The sequence below is a fragment of the Pleurodeles waltl genome, chromosome 1_1 (assembly GCF_031143425.1).
Source record: "Pleurodeles waltl isolate 20211129_DDA chromosome 1_1, aPleWal1.hap1.20221129, whole genome shotgun sequence".
Lineage (NCBI taxonomy): Eukaryota > Metazoa > Chordata > Amphibia > Caudata > Salamandridae > Pleurodeles > Pleurodeles waltl.
Genome location: NC_090436.1, coordinates 57,279,699 through 57,295,290, shown reverse-complemented (window position 1 = coordinate 57,295,290; position 15,592 = coordinate 57,279,699). Strand labels below are relative to the sequence as shown.

The 15,592-nt window shown below is 44.4% G+C and overlaps 1 protein-coding gene across 2 annotated transcripts in view; it reads left to right on the top strand.

Annotated features, from left to right (window-relative positions):
• UNC13B (unc-13 homolog B) overlaps positions 1-15,592 on the top strand; it is a 1,359,370-nt gene that overhangs the window by 1,254,008 nt on the left and 89,770 nt on the right. The window lies entirely within an intron of this gene.

Below are 15,592 nucleotides of genomic sequence, written 5' to 3'. Positions count from 1 at the left end.
CCTGATATTAACTTCTTTTCTGTATAGCTCTTCCTACTTCAGTTTCTAAGCGCTGTTACCGGTAGGTGTTTTGGTCCCGGCTGGGTGTTGAACTCCCGACCTGCAGGATCTCTCCGAGCCATCCTTGGTGTTCGCCTGGGTCCATCCTGCCTGCTGGAGCTGAGGAGTGAGTTCACACCCAGGCCTCGGACTTCTCTCTCCCTGGTGCTCTGGTCTCTGCTTCCCATCCGACATTCTGCCTCGTGGCGCTGCATTGGTGATGTCCCGTGTGATGCAGGGCGTTCTCGAGTCTGACTCCGAGGCCGCTTCAGAGCATCACAGGACGCCCCCTCCCGTTGCATGGTCCGCCAGGCGCTGGCTTCTGGGGCTCCGCACTGCGCCCCACCCGCACACCTCCCGGGAAGCACTAGTGCCTAGAAGCCTAGTGTGACTTGTTATCCTAGCAGAATATTCCAGAACTGTCCTTTTAATTATTCTCCGCACGGGCGACGGGAGCGCGCACTGTTGTCTTGTTTCAGGGCTCACAACCCTAAATCCAGGCTGGTTTCCCTTCCACGATGTTCCTTGTCCTTGCAATGGCACTTCAGACCAAACAGTGCTCCATTTTTGCCTTTTTTTGCACATTTTTACGAAAGATACCCTAAAACTTTTTTAATACCATTTTTAAGGAAGAGATGTCGCCAAATCAGACTGGCGAAAGTTGCCCTTTTGTTTTTATTGCAGCTATCCGATAGCGAAACTGTCAGTTCTTAAACACTGTAGTGAAAGCACGCGGTGCTCTGTCTATTTACTTCTGCGCTGACATGTTTGCATTCCTTTTAACTATTTTATCTTAAATTGTAGTTTTATTGTGGAGCTGTTGCCTTTGCTGCTACGTACTTTGTTTTGTACGTTTATTTTTTTCTTCACTTTTATGGATGCGTGTTGTATCCGAATATAATCTGGAATGTTTTCCGGCTTCTTTAACCGCCATTAAGATGATGAATAGCTTCATAAATGTACAACCTCATAATCATCATGAAATGACTACAAAATATATCTGGACCTGTGCTGACATCTAGTGGTCACTCTTAGTTGGTGCAAGGGTGAAAGGAAATCCACTCTGGCATTTACCAGAGAAGACCTTCCATGGCTGGGTGAGCAGGAAAAGGTTTGCCTACAGCTCATAAATGTTGGTCACTCCTGAATGAACGAAAATGTTTGCTTGTGCAACACAGCCTTGCAAACCTATTCTAGGCTTTTAAATACCGCGTCAGAGGGCAGCCTGACTTCTGGAAAGGTTGGAATGACGAGTTCCTTTCGGAAATTCACAGCTCCCAGGTTTTCAGGCAGGCGAACCATGAAAGTCAAGTATTTAAAATCCCGCCCAATCAACAACTGTTTGAAGTTAAAAAGTGCCAGAGGTCACCCAATCTGTGACAAAAAGAAGGATCTATAGAGAGAGGATACACAACAAGCACCCAAAAGAAGAAATGCTTTAATCTAGAGAAGGATGGTTTAGGAATAACTTTATGCACAGAGATTGATTGCAGGTGGGTCAGCCTTCCTCTGCCCCTGGGCGTGCCATCAGAAGATCTCAGAGCAGGAGAGTTCATTCAACCGAAGCATAATTCCAGTGATCACTCCTTCCTACAGGTGTCTGAGGTCTCGGGATGTACCCAGCACCAGGCCGCCTCTGGGACGTTTTCCAAGCAGTGGGCGATGAGTACCGCAGAGAGACTGCGCGGCATCTTAGCTGGATGCACACAACCCCATCAGTCTCGTTTCCCTCGGGACTCAGATGTAAGCATTGGGAGGTAACACCTTTGTTACGGTTCTCGTGAGCGGTTTCGGTCATGAAGATGTGGTTCTGTTTCACTCAGTCAGCCCTGCCAAAGTCCAGCCTCAGGCCCTGCACATAGTGCAGCAGTCGGACTTCATCGATACCAGTCTCTCCGAGGCTTTAAATGGGCCGGGTCCTGCCAGTGCTCAGCACCGGCAGTTTAAAAAAAATAAAAGTGGGCTCTTCGCTGTTGCCCTCACCCCCAGGGTGAAAGCAAATCTTAATTCTGCAGCATTAACAGCCTTCCCTGTCTTTGGTGTGACTCCAAGGGGTCCTCATAGTTCTTTCACAGTCTCATCATTTCAGAAATGAAGTATTTTCAAAATTATATGCAACGAAGCAATTGTTGTTACGTATTTATCTTATGCAACTAACAACCTTTGACAAAGCCATTAGCCCTGGCTTGTTGTAGGTGTAATGTTACTTGTTGTATTGTATATCTGTATAACGTGACAGAAGCAGCTAAATACCAGTCGGGCTGCACATTGTGCTAAGCACAGATTTTTTGCTTACGTGGTTTTATTTTAACCCACACTCTTAATTACATTGGCCATGCCTCTTTCAGAGACAACTCCCCCCCCCCCCTCACACACACACAGTTTTTGCATCCCTCCTAAAGCCCCGAGTCGCTCCTTTGAGGACCCACATCACCATCCCTAGAATACATCCTTACCCTCTGCACGGAGAGTTCAGAAGCACTGCAGAAGCCCTTGTCTTCTATGTGGAACATGGTTTTCCAGCGCTTAAGCATCCTTGAGCTGTCATGCATGTTATGGGCCATTCTGCCACTGGGCGTTTCCCCGTAGACTGCAGGCGAGAGGCTTGTTTTCAGAGCACAATGGGCTGTCTGGCCTCACCCAAGCAGTGTGGGGCTGGTTTAAGCATTTGTGTCAGGGCTGATGTTGGTTTCCAGTCTGTCTTTAAGTTCTGTATGAAGTGCAGAAAGCAGATTTGATGCCTGTTCCGCATGTACCTAATGCAGCCCAGACCCTTATTAGAGAAAGAGGGGCAGCCGCTTGGCTGCAGGTTTCAAAGGTCAGCCTTCCAGCCACAGTGGGATTAAGAGGGCAGGTAGGAGACGGCTGGCTCTCACCCTCATGAGGCAGTGGCCACAGAAAAGGAAATATCTCTACCCTCCTCTCGTTCTTCTTCACCGTCAGTTCAGAAGGCATAGCCGTGCCATTGCCGGATGCCTTGCTCCCTGTTCCTCTTCCTCAAGCAAGGATGCTGTGATACTGGTCCAACCCTGAGACCTTGCTAATGAAAGCAAGCAGATTTTAAAAGGCAAGCCTACCAACTAATGTAACGGACTGACGTGACATGGGCGTGGTTAGAAGCCCAAATAGAGATCAGGGGATGGAGCCCTTTGCGCTTGCCCCTAAAAAACTGCAACTGGGCGAGCTCACCCGGAGGTAACTCTCTTAGGGTTCTCATCAGGCATGTCATTAAGCCTTGCAACGGCGTGTCCTGTCGAAATGTACACCTGGCATAATTAAAAGACACGCAGAGGCACTCGCTGCACAAGTGGATGTTCGGCGACAGAGGAAGCTGGCAAGGCCTATCTATACGTGCTCAGCGGGCAGGGACTTCCCCTCCTGCTCCGTTATGTCAGTCAGCGCTGCTGTGCATGGGGGGAAGGGTGCACCGCCCAGCTGGTGGGAACAAACATTGCCAATCACTGTCTAAACTTCAAAACAAAAAGCCACACAGGGATTGGCCATGTTCTGCTAACCCTCCCACCCCCTGCTGCCTTTCTGTCATTGTGTGCGACCTGCAAGAGTTACTCCCTGCAGATCCTGCCCATCCCACCCAATCCTAATGCTGCTTTCATGAGGATGAAGCAGGGTATGAGAGCAGCTCCAAGATTGGGCAGGCGGACGAACTTAGTGCTTCATTGGAGACCTCAGAGGTGGGGGAGGAGGGCAAGAATGCCCTGACCCGGTCTTAGAATAAGGCCATATAGATGGCAGTGCAACTGCGCAGAATCTTTTTAAAATTCTGGAAGGAAAATAAAACGTATCTGGTATACAGCAGGTTTTGGTAGGGAGACAGTGCCATAACGACACTGTGGACAAGCTGCCGCCGAGTTTGGCTTCATCTTCAGCACCCTGAGCTTCTGCTGTGTTGTACTATAATGATGAAATAACGCCAGGCTTATTAATTGGCCTTTATTACTCAGTTCTGCTACACCCTACCAGCACCTCATCATAACTGCTCCATCTTCTATGGTTCCCGCTTTCCAACTCTCCGCATACTGTGACCTCAATGTGCAGGCTTCGTGCAGGAGTGTGCATGCTGCGAACACTACACATCTTCCCTCTTTATTTAAACGAAACAAACAAATAAAACAGTGTGTTACAGAAAAAGAATAAACTACAAGTGCTGAACAATCACAAGAACAAAAAAAACACCAGACATTCCTTCCTCCTTGGTGAAGGGTCCAACATTATTCCAGCACATGATCTCTAAATCATGTTGATAGACAAACCTGGTGTCCAACTTTACTCATCTGTATATGCTCACTCACCTCTAAAACCTGCACAGCACCTTGCTATAATTGCACATCAGTGTTGCAACCTAGTACAGCTATGCTCTCATCTCCATTGTTAGTTGAACAACTTCCGAACTCCTGCTCCTCAACACATTGACTACTCTCCACTGGCTTCTCTTCATTGTCTGACCACAGCCATACTCTTCCAGTACAGTCCTCCATGATACTCTCTGCACCAACACTTGGCCAAATGACGTAACTGCCATAAGCTACTGTCACTTAAGCTGGCAGGACATTTCATGCATTCACCTTCTCTTAAAACGTCTTCTCATATATATATATATTTTTGTACTTTCTTTACTCTTACCCACTTCTTTTCTTTAAAATGAGCTTCCACAACTCCATATTTTTCATCATAATACGTTCTGTATGCTTCTTGAGCTTCTTTTTGCCTTTTTCCCACCTTTTTCCCACCTCTGGAGACCACTGAATAAGTCTAGACTCCATCGTCCATCCTAGTTTACCTAGTACAGGGTTTTCTACTCCTCATCCAGCCATACTCCTAGGCTTTTTATGGTTTCCTTTGGGGGAGGAAGTCTTTTCAGTTCTTCTGGAATTGAGATGGGAGATTTAAGTAGGGAAAAATTGCCAACCAACATTACTTCAGTTTTTTCATCATTTAGCTTGACCTTACTATCTGACATCCAGTTAGCGATGTCTGTAAGGCAGGAGGATAGCGCTTCTTGATCAGAGTTTACATTGGTGCTAAAAGAATAAACCAGCTGGGTATCATCGGCATAAGGTATCAGAGAGAGACCATAGGGTTCCACAATTTTAGCCAAGGGAGACATATAAATGTTTAAAAGAGTGGGGCTTAGAGAGGAGCCCTGAGGAACCCCACAGCTAAAGGAATGGATAGGAGAAAAAAAAGACCTATCCAAAACCTGAAACGACCTATCTTCTAAGAAGGAAGAAAGCCAGTTAAAAATAGTACCTTTGAATCCCACTTGAGTAATTCTTTGAAGAATGATTTTATGATCGACTGTGTCAAATGCTGCACTTAAGTCTAATAAAATAATTGCTGCATAGCCACCAGTATCTAGTCGTTGTCACAAATTTTCTGTCACTGCCAAAAGGGTGGTTTCCGTACTATGTTGAGGTCTGAAACGCATCTGAGTGGGATGTAGGAGCTTATGTTCTTCTAAGAAGCCAGAAATTGTTTGTTATCATGCTTTTCCGCTACCTTGGGTGCTATAGGAAGAAGAGCAATAGGTCTGTAGTTGCTCAGGAGAGGTGCATCCAGCTTATGTTTTTTTCAGTAGAGGTTTAATAATAGCATGTTTCAAAATTTGGGGTAGACTCCCAACTATAAAAGAATCATTCAGAATATTAGTTAAAATCAGCGCTATAACATCCGAACCTTGAACTAAATTGGCTGGAGGAGCAGAATCCAAAGGAGATCCTGATTTTATTCTTAACAAATAATTTCCAAGTAGATCTCCTGTCATCAGTTAGATGACTGAGAGAGAATGTCTGGAGTGATGGTGTTCAGTCTGAGATAAGGTAAGGTGAACTATACTGTTCCTCGCAAGGTAGTTCTCCGTCACAGTAGACTTGAACTGTGTCCTGCTGTCACTTCGCAACTTCTTTTCTGATTAAAAACTCCATCTAAAAACCATGAAACTGACCCAGAATCCACCATTATGACGACCGCTAGCTCTGCCCACTTACAAAAGTAGTCACCCTGGTGCATTTACTTCTTCATATGTCAGTGCCAGACCCATTATGTCAACACCGTCCATTTTCCAAGTCAGTTTGGGGCTCTCCACAGGGTTCAGCAGAGGTCTTAAAGTACTTAATGTCTTATCAGATTTGTTGCACTTAATACAATCTTGCACAAGAGCCTTCAAATTGGGCCATCCTCTGCTCACAAAGTTCTTTGATTCTTTTATGTCAGTCTCCTTGAATGGAATGAATGGATAGTTTTGATATAGCACATGACTACTCAATGAGTGTCCCAGCACTAGGCATAGAAGAACAAACAGGCACAGGAGGGGTCGGATGCAGACAGTAAAGACAGAGTTTAAATAAATAGGTTTTCAGAGATTTTTTTTAAAATGACCTCTTCTGTAGTGCATCTCAATTTGAAAGGCATCTGATTCCAGATCTTCGAGGCTAGTGCCACAAAGGAAGAACACACCCCTACGTTTTCTGCTAAAACAGGGGACTGCAATCAGGCGTGTATTACTTGAGCGCAACACCATACTAGGCTTGTACTCAAGAATCCTCTCGTTTAAGTATCTGGGCCTGGTGTTGTGGAAAGCCTGATGAGCTATCGTTAAAGCTTTGAACATGATTCACTTACAGACCTGTAGCCCATGTAGCTGCTCTTGAAACTGGGAAACTGAAGAGTGTTCAGGCACCTTCTCATATGCCTGGGTTCACTATTTCTTGCCAATACTTCTCAAACTCTCTCCCTCAATCAGCACAACCTGGCAGTCTTCCCAGTCATCCCATGGAATTGTTCTTTAGTGGCAACAGTAATCTGCTTAAGCAGTCTGCAACTGTGTTCTTTGCTCCAGGCACTTAGCACACCCTATAATTAAAGTCCTGCACTCTCATGCAAAGTCTAGACATGCGCAGGGAAGCGTTCTTTAACCCTACAGTTGTTAATAATTTGGTGAGGGCCTTATGATCAGACTTTCCCTTAAATTCCATACATTATACGTAGCAACAGAAATGCTCTAACCGCACACAGATGCTGAAGTCCTACAGGAACGTTATAGGAAGCAGGCTATCTATGCAGTGACCCAATGTTGGGGATCACTGTGCAGATAGTCCAGGGTGACCCTTACTGGTGTACAAGGGTAAATATGACAGTCCCCAAAGCTCTCTTGCGTGGTAGTGTGGGCGAGCAGTTAGGCTTATCAGAGGGTACTGCTAAGCAAATTTTTGAACATGCAGAGTCAATAAATGAGACACACACTCAAGAAGCAACTCAAGACCAATTGGTTAGAAAAATATTTACTTTGTATTATTTATAAATAGCAGAATATTTGCAGAAAAATAAATGCTGTTGCATTTCCTAGAACGATTTGCAGTTAAGTAACACTTTGTAGATGTATGAGTTCCAAAGTACGGTGACTGCATAGATAGCCAGCATCCTAAAGTTCCCGTGGAGAGGATAAACATAACAAGGACATGCTGCCAGAACCTCCCTTTCACCTTCTTCCAACTGGCTTAACACTGCACTTTCATTTCTCATGCCACGTGTAACCATGCTGTTGGCACTCGGGTTGAAACCTTGCAAAAGTAGTGCCTTACAGATAAGTCTGGTTCGCATTAAAGGCCTGCTGCCAATCATTAGACCATAAAAACTTTGACTTCTTCATTGGCAGTTGCCTTAAGACGTGTTTTCTCTCTAAAGCCACATGCAAATTTGGATGAATACTCTGCTAAGCCTAAGAAGAAGTGGAGAGCATCCTTGTAGGGAGCTTGGGCATTCGTAAGAACCTCAATCAACTACTTATTAGGTATTATTCCATCTGCACCAATCTTGCGACCCAATTATATTACAGTAATATTTGCAAACTTGCATTTATTGTAGTCTGCCACGAGGCCCCTTTCTGCCAACAACTTTGAAACATTCCTTAAACGCTCCTCAAGAGCCCACCTGTCCATTACCATAACAAAGATGTTATCCAGGAAAAAAAAGAACTCTGGATACGTTTAGAAATGGGATTAATATTTAGAGAGGAGGGCACCACCACCAACTCACTAAACCTGCTCTGGGTAGGTCAGAAGAGGGTTCGGAGATAATCTCAGCTCAGTCCCCGGTAGCTGTGGCGCAAGTAGCAGGCAGTCCCCTGAGAATGTGTTACGTTCAAGCAGTGGTAGCAATTTTAAAGTAAAGAACACAACACAATAACATTTCTAAACCAAATTAGAAAAAGAGTGTGAAAATGTAATGAGCAAAAATACACATTTTTAAAGTTTTAAGGCAAAAAGCACCCAGTGAAAGTCAAGCTCCGTAGAGAAACAGCAGTTTCTGATGATGAACTGGGACCGAGGTGCAATTTCAGGCCAACAGTGATGTAGTGTAGGTCAGATTCACCAAGCTCATTGTCCCAGCGAAAGGTTTTACCTTCAGACTGAGTTTTCACCTGCTTGAAAACCTTTTTGTCTGGCAGCCCCTAGCGCTTTAGGGCAGGCTTCTGAACATCGGTTCTCTTTCCACCCATATCTCCCGCAGGGTCTCGTCCTCTTTAGTCAGCTGGGCCATTTTGGAGTCCGGAGTCCTTTTTTTATTTTTTTTGTGGCTCTGAAGGAGATAAATAGGAGGCCAATCACTTGGAGAGCAGTTCCAGTACGAGTCCTCTTTTTTCAGGAGTCAGAAATCATGATTCTTCTTCGGGTGTGGCTTTCTTCAGTGGTAGCCTTTCCAGGTCCATGAATGTTCTGAGGAGGTGGAAGTGTCAGATGTGTCCTGGGCACTAGCCAGTAATTGGCGAAATTGAACTACCCAAATATGACTATTTTTTATTGGTCCCCACGTCCTTCAGTGCTCTTTCTTTGCTTTACTGTAGCATTACCCAGAATCCTGAGTTTCAGTATGGCAGGACCCTGCTACCACCAGTCGGACTTGTCTTCAGCTTCTTGGCCACTCCACTACCTGAGAGGGTTAAAACCAAGTTTTGCATCTACTATGGCTTGGGCCTGACTGTCTAGGGGGATCCTGGAAATAAGTAGACAAAGTCTTTCTCACCATCTCAAAGTCAACAGGGGTAGTGCTAAAGGAGCCCTTTGTTATGCCAACACTTCTGTCCGCTCTTGGATAGCTAATACGTGGTAACAGTTATCATCCACTGGCCTTTTCTAGGCCCAGAGGCAAGCCACTGTCCACTGAGCCAGAGTTGTTAACTCCCCCAGCCAAGGATGTATATTCCAGCTGTTGGTGTGACAGGTGGTGGAACCCTCCCCACCCCACAAACACACGCATACTCACTCACTCACTCGCTTTCTTTCTCTCTGTGACGGGAAAATGGCTGCTTAGACAGGTCCTGGAAATGAAGCCTAGAAGCACACTTGGCCTTTCCAAGACAAAAGAGGTGCTGCTAAAGCTGCCTTATGTTGTTCCAGCTGCTCCTGTCCACTCTCCACCAGCTAGTCCCTGCTTCTGCTACAGGTTCAGCAGTTAACACCCAGTCGCCTATCCTGGGCTCAAGGCAAGCCATAGTCCTCCGAGACAGATGTTAACTCTCCCTATAACGATGCGCATTCCAGCTCTTTGGGTGTGATGAGTGGCAGAATTGGTTTTAAGCCAGTTCTGGCTCAGGCAGCCTAAATTACGTTTAACAGAGTTTTTTTCTGCTTAAGTTACTAAAAAATCAGATTTTATCATTGTCAGACTAAGCAGGAAGTAACCTTTCATACCCTTCCCTAAACAGAGGTGGAAAATAAAGATTTTAATCCCAACTATGCCTGCTAGGGACAGGTCTAGCCAGGACTGCAGAGTGAATTACCTTTTGAATTTTGTTCCAATGTGAGGGCACAGTATCCACAGGATGTGTCCTACTTTTATATATGAGCACACTACACTATGGGCTTGGAAGACTGATTTTAGGGGTGATTAGGAATATAAAAGGTATGCTTTTCCTCTGCTGTCTATTCACTACGGTGCTTTGAAACTGCAGGCTGGGCAGAACGCGGTGGTGCTCCTGGCAGAAATATATTTTTGCCACGTCCCTCATATGAGATTTAACTTTCCAACCCGCAGGTACACCTTAGGCACCATTACAATGGACTTTAAGCAAAGATAAATAGAGATTTTCCAATGTACAGCGCATGTTTTAGAGGGGGAAACGCACAATCTTGCTAACACTAAAAGATAAGTCTGCTCCAGGGAGACTTCAGGTTCAGTTATTCGCAAGTCTTGGAACTTTCTCTTTTGTCACTGTAGGTTTGTTCCACACTGGATAATTGGGCTGTCCTTCTCCTCCAAAACAACTCTATGGTTGAAGCCTCCTAACTTTCTTAAAATCCCTGTAAACACTGGGGAACTCTTCCAGAACTCTACATCCCACTATTCCACTCTATATAACAACAAACACCTTCCCTTAAATTCTAGAGTAACCGTTCTAAAACCTAGAAACCTAGCATTGGGCTCAGTTATCCTGTGAAGCCGTCTGATCGGATGTCTGAAGATTCTAGACCCTGCCCAAAGAGGTTTACAAATTTCTCTCACCAAATGTACTTGCTGATTCTGGTATACAGTGAACCCTAATCACCAATGACTCTAATGATGTTATTATCATCTCACTTACAAGATTTCTCCGCAAGCTCTTGCTTAGACTCTAAACTTCCCCATTGAAATTTAAGACGCAATGGCTGGTTATCGAATCATCCTTCTCCGAAGTGTTGCTATCCTGGACTCCATCCACACATTTCACTTCAGCTTTACAACCTTTCCTTCTACGTACCCTTGCAAGGTGTTCTACCGGACCATACGCTGGGCATCTTTTAGTATTGGCCATGGTCCTTGTACTTACCCCTTCTGTGCTTATGGTCCAGTTTTTCCTTTTTATCGCCATTCATCACATGGCCCTGGCCACAAAATTACTCATCCTTTTATCCACCCTGCTAACCATCTCGTCACCTTTCTCATTATAGTAAAAAATCCTTAAAGGTTGCATCACCGTTTCCAGCACCTGTATTTCAAGCTCTTGTTACTAGTGTGCACACTCAATTGATACCTGATGACATCATCCTACAAATTTCCAAACTCACATGGGATAGCTAGTTCCTCCAGGGCCACTCTGGACGGTACCCTCATATATAAGATGCACAATTTCTGGCCCAGTACTACTTTATCAAAGCTTATGAAGCAATACATCTGTTCTATTGAATAATACCTGCAGGAATTATACTCCATCCGTCTAAATTCCAATGCACTATAGAATAGGCTTAGGCTGAATATTAAGTGTGAACCAAGCCTCAGTAGTACATTAGTGCAAGTGCAGTCTTAAAAAAAAAAAACACAATAATGGTAATGTACTGTTTTGCTGGGATCGCCAAATGCTCCAAAAGTCTCAATATAACATAATGTATCCTTCTCCCATGTTTTTTAATCTGTAAAGGTCCTTTACTTAAAACAAATAAAAATGTGCTTTATGTTTACAGAAACACCCCCTTTCCTCGCAGCCACTGGCGATCCTGTGCAATTCTCATGCATGTCAGTTAGAGAGACATTCCCAAAACAGCTGGCACGTAGGTCACACAGCATGACCATGCACAACTCGTTGCATCAGCATGCTTGCACCATCAGTGCAATGTGGCTATTTCTTCTGTCATCAGTGGACCGCATATTTTCCCAGTACATCCCATACATCACCAGTGGTCAGCACACTTTTCCAGATGCTCATCCTGTGGTCTGATCGACTCCTCCATGTGCTCCAAATTGCACAGGACACAGTTGTTGGTCTCCCTTGATTAGCTTTCCCAAAGGCGGCACACTCCCGTTCAGCTGCAAGTCATTTGGAGGATGCAGAGCATTCTCGTCTCCGTAAAGATTCTTGATTTTGTATGTGTTGTCGCACCTAAAATCTGAGCATGTTGCCACTTTGTGGAATGATGAAGCAACGCCAGGCTCATCAATTTACCTTAATTCCTCATCCGTGATAGCGCAGACTTCACCCACCCCGCACCTTGTAACTGACGCACTTCAGAAGACCTCATGTGATAGCGCATGAGCTGCCAACACCACATCTTTTGGTGCCAGTCCCAGCAGTAGTCAAGTTTTATCCTTCCCGTTCACCAATGCTCGTTGCTGGTATCTCCCGGCAAATGCAGTCTGCATGCGATGATCCAGCAATGTTGATCCCTTGTCATTGTAGCTCCAGTATTTTACTTCTCAGCAGAAGCTGGACACCGTAAAAACAAAATCCAGCAGCCGGGATATCTTGAGGCTGTTAACAAGGGACCTGAGGACAATGTCAGTACCAGTGCTATTGATTTGATCTTATTGTTGCGCCTTCCTGCAGATGCTGGGTTCTGGGAGTGCTTGGCCATGTGCACAAAAATATTTGTATCTAAATTGACCTTTCGGTTACAGGTTTGACCTCTCTGCTTCCTCTGCATGTACTTCCATAAGCTAACTTTTTGGAGAGTATAGTCTGCCTACCATGCCCCTTCCATGTTTAAAGCAAGGCGAGGAAACGCTTTACATGTCAGGATAACTAAGCCACCAGCTGGGTGTGGTGCCACACAGAGTCCTTGTGTCTTCTGCTTTGCATATTTTAGAAAATATTGAAAATGAAAGAACTCAAATACATTTGTAAGAGCTCAAATCTGAGCATCAGTGGGAGACAGGGAGGCAAGCAGAGAAAGCTTTTGATCCACTCAAAGGTGACTTCTGAGGCCTACTTTAGTCGATTGGAGGATCTACCTTTTTTAGGGTCGAGCCTGCGAGTGCATGCGTCTCACAGACGAGACACTTTTGCGTTCAGTAAAGGCTTGGAGCCAGCCTGTCGCTCACCATTTGTTGGTTTGCGTGGCAGTCTTCTTTGCAGAACCGTAATTCGTCAAAGCATGTCTAGCATCATTTCTGTTCCTCTGTGTGGAGCAGGGATCAAGCACTAATTAATTTCAACTTAATTAGTGCCCATCCACTGCTCCTGATGTGATGGAGATACTGTTTTGTTCATTTTAACTTCCAGTGCCCCACAAACAGAAGTCTTGTGACTGGCAAAAACGTGCCCAGCAGGACAAACAAAATTGCAAAGTTTTATTTTTTTAAGCTAACTTTCTTTTATTTTGTTAAGTCGTCTTTTCTCAGTTTCCACTCATGTTTTTGTTGTTATTGCTCGTAGGCGCTGTTGTCAAAAGATGACAATTAACTTGTTCGAAATACGCGAGACATTGCAGTTGCTTGTTACTTTATTTGGCATCTGAAACATCCAAAATACTCTTAACTGAAGTAGTGAGGCTGGTCTTCATCGCTGTAGTTTTCCATGTCCTTTCAAAACCTTTTTCTAGACTCCTTTCTGCCACAGACTTCATATTAGAAGGTAACTGCTTGCGATCTACCTCAACGTATTATGATTGGTTAATTATATTGGAACAACTGATACAATGAACAATCACAAATGGCCCCTCGTCAAGCAAAGAACTTGCAGGTACCCGGCACTGTGCTATGGGTAGTATACCAGGAGTTGGTACAATTTCTGAATGTATGTCAAATGCCCATTCTGTTGTTATATGTGAAGCCTTTTCTGCTTGTTTTTGGTGATATTAACACATAATGTTCATTGTTGGAAGGTCATTTATCTAAATTAATTTTGTAATTAAGTCCTTCTTTTTAACCTGCGCAGAATTTAACAAGAGCTTATCTACATCCAACCCGGTGTCTTCTTATGCAGTACAAATTGTTGAGAAGTCTGTGCATCTGTACTTTGTCAAATCCAAGTTTCATTTTTCTCTGTTCAAGTTATTTCCAAGAATTTAGTGGACTTACATTTTCGTGATTTATTGAATTGTGTGTTTTACATTGTTTACTTTCTTGTTTAATTTCATGGTGCAGTGCATGATGGGAAAGGTATTAGGTTGACCGCTAACGAGGACACACTTCCAGAGAAGGGTATGTTTCAGACTGGCATTGCAATCTTAGCCTCCCTTAAAGTAGGCCTTAGTGTGCGCCCACCCTTGCCACCCATTCCACCCCCCAGTCCCAGTGCCACAGCTCCTCCTTTCCACGCTGAGTACTTCACTCTCACCCAGTAGCAAGATAATCGTAAGTTGTGATGCTGCAGGAATTATGAGCTGTTAAATGTGGGGCTTTTTTCCATTCTAGTGATAGTGTGTAAGCTGTAGTGCTTAGAGGTGCTAATATTAGTGCAGAGTGACTGACTAATGCTTGTTTTACTAGTCTTCAGGCCATCCCCTCCCATCCTGTCCAGCCCTCTGCCACCTGGCTCTCTAGAAGATGTGACAGTGGTATAGTACTTGAGCATTTACCAGGTTACTTTTTATGTGTCACCATGGTGGTTACAGATCTCTTAACAGACATCTCTGCAAGAGATACACAGTTGAGTGAGCACTTGGATATGCCAGAACCATATCAATCCATCCTGTCACATTATAGCCAGACGTAAGAGCACACAAGAGCCTACCCAGTAGAGACAGTACACACTAATCAGAGACCTGACCCATTACCTAACTACTGATGAAGCTCATACCATTCACCTCCATGCACAATGTCTCAAGGCATCTGTACGAGTGATGGTTTCCCGAGTAAGCATCTTTAAAAATGTAATCATTCCTCAATTGAGAACTTTAACCATCAAACATAAATAGTTCTGAATACCCATCCATCATAGTGCATTATCACAACTGCCCATATACTGGCTGCATGTTACAGACCACACACACACAGCTCCTTAGTTTCACATACCAGTCAGCCCCCACAACATAAACAACCCTGTGTTTCCTACTTCCTATCCAGTGCTTCATTTGTAAAATATAAGTGCTAAGGCCCAGGGTTTTCAACTGCAGCCACCGCCACCCACAGCTCCTGCCGCTGCTGCCGATTAGCAGTGCCAACTCTGGCTACTATCCATCACACTTACAAATGTATATATTTTGACTACTTCAGATCACCCAGGCTGTTATAATGACATGGAAGTCGGAGTTCTATCATTTTTGTGATATATTGAATTGCTCAAAACATACACAGGAGTGCCACCATGTGGTGGTCTCCTGTAAACATGCCTTTGTCTAAAAATAAGTGCTGGTGCTGACCACCAACAAAAACCAGCACAAATTTAGCAATGCTCTTATCCAATAATACATTGAATAAATGCTGTGAATAAAAAGTAATGTCTCGATATACCTATAGGATCCTTTAATTTATAATGGGTACTTTTCATCAATCCCTCATTAGGTGTATGTTCCGTTTATCAGTCGCACACTGGTATCACTCTGGGAAATGAGATGCATACACCGCAAAAGCAGTCATTTCAACTGCCTCTTTCTGCACAGCCCCGGGTTCAGGTCCCACACCCCCACTGTGCGTTGTCTGTACTTTCTTTTCACTGAATTGAATGTTTTTTTCCACTTTTTATTTTACACAGAGCCTGCTTACAAAAATCATTGGATTGTAAGCCAGGTTTTGAGTCAGGTGACAGATGTGTGAATTGTGGTGTTTGGGCCTCAAGCGCAGTGTACAGGCTAGTCATCTGTGTGCCAAGACAGCCAAGAGGACATATAGGGCTCTGCAGAACTGT